Consider the following 2122-nt stretch of genomic DNA (forward strand, 5'->3'; position numbering starts at 1 on the left):
GTTGGGACATGGTGTCATTATGTTCCACTCAGAAGTGTCAGCTGAGTCAAGTGCAACACCTAGTAAAATTTAGTATGTCAGTCCGCTTCGGCTCTTAATATTAAAACGGTTGGAAATGTTTTACACCAGCCCAACCCTAATCTAAAAGGCACTGCTTTGTGTTTTCTCTAACTTGATAGTACTGAAGTACAGTCAAATCCGAACTGCTTTCTTCGGCCTCGGGTCCACCAAAGTGTTTTTTTTACCAGCTAACAATACTACAGGCTCCTTGGGAAACACCCAATTGAAAGCATTTGAGGGCAATTTGGAGGTAATCGTTTTCTTTCAGCTGAAATGCTTTGGTTGCATCTGGTTGCTGTGATACAGAATATCCGTCAAAGTAAACATGTAAGCACAAGGTAGAGTACTTGCTTTGGATGAGGGGAAGACTGAAGAATGCAGGGAGAGAGGACGGACCTGCCAGTCTGTGTGGGTCCATAACAGGAAACATAATGTATATATAGTATATTATCAGATTGTTCCTCCATTGCTGTTGTTTTTCAATACTAGCAGATGTAAATGTGATGGTTTGTTTTTGCGGTATTTGTCCCTCCTTCATTGTGACTGAACGGCTGAAGTTACACTGATGAGCACATAAATACGCTGTGCTTTCATTTCCAAGCATTAAAAAATATGCTGGTTTAAAAAAAAACAAAAAACTCTTCGGTGGACACAGCCCCTTAAAGGTTCCACCTGAATCAATAAGTGAAAAGTGGATGCTCAATAAAAGCAGAAGCTAAAACACAGTACAGTGATTTGTTGATTTGTACTGGACTTCACCTATGCTGAAAACTGAAACTTTGTTTTCAGATTTTATGCTATTAAAAGGTTTGCTGTCCCAGCTTGAATCATTCTAATTGATTTAACTGCTTACTTGCAGTACTGTATGACTGTGCACTTTTGTTTAGACATTACTTGATCATTAGCCCAAACTCCTGAATAGTTGGTAAAGGCATTTCCATGCAGGTTTGTACTGGCTGGACCTAGTTTAAAACAGAAAATGAAGACAACTGTGAAGAGGCTGATGTGTGAAATTTTATCATGTAACTAAGCAAAATCTGAAGCTCGACTAATACTCTTGTTGACTTAGCTTAGCCATCCTATCTGGGAAAAAACCAGAAAGACCACAGCTCAGCAAAGTGTATTGACATTACAGTAGGGAGCACCGGATGAGGAAGATTGAGTCAGGGAAAATGTACGATGGATCATAAAAAAGGTGATTCTTCTCCAAGGAAAAAAATGTTCCACTGTGACTTCCCATTGGAATGATTTTCAGACAGACACAAGCTCGAGGGAGGAAACCAAGCACTCGTTAAAGCTACCAGACCTGGCTCAGACCACACCTAGACCTGGCCATCCATCAGACTGACTGGACAGAATTTACAGTGTGACCTGATCGGTCATCATTTATTACTTTTACTGGTCCTAAGTGGAGGCAATCACCGGCTGGTGTTTGTGTAAGAGGAGACCTCCACCTGCGAGGGTCTCTCATTAACACAAACCTAACTTGGGGGAAGATATGTCATCTGTCGGCATTTGCTTGGACTGGGCCCTGACTTTGCTCTGACAGAACTCTGCTGGGGATTTTCCCCCCAAAATGAGCTGCTGTGTGTCTTTCATCAAAAAATGCCCACTGACTAACCTAGGTGAGTAGAACTGCCCTTAAAGAGTAAGTTAAACCAAAAAACAAAAATAAATATTTTTCCTCTAACCTGTAGTGCTATTTATCAATCTACTTTGGTGTGAGTTGCTGAGTGTTGGAGGTATCAGCCGTAGAGATGTCTGCCTTCTCTCCAATATAGTGGAACTAGATGGCACTCAGCTTGTGGTGCTCAAAGGGCCACCAAACTACACCCACAAACCATATCATTGTACCCGAGAAGTGTGCATCTACTGCTAGCTCACCTAGCATCACTGAGCTAGCTAATATTACAACTCAGCTGAGGAGGACACATTAATGTTCAGATCTTGCGCTGTCACCAGCTCCAGTCTCTCATCCATGAATAGATGCACACTTCCTTCTGCGTGGTGGTAGGGTTAGCAGGTTTAGTTCAGTAGAAAGAAAAAAAATTCTACATGACAC

This window comes from Epinephelus moara, chromosome 16 (assembly GCF_006386435.1).
Source record: "Epinephelus moara isolate mb chromosome 16, YSFRI_EMoa_1.0, whole genome shotgun sequence".
Taxonomy (NCBI): domain Eukaryota; kingdom Metazoa; phylum Chordata; class Actinopteri; order Perciformes; family Serranidae; genus Epinephelus; species Epinephelus moara.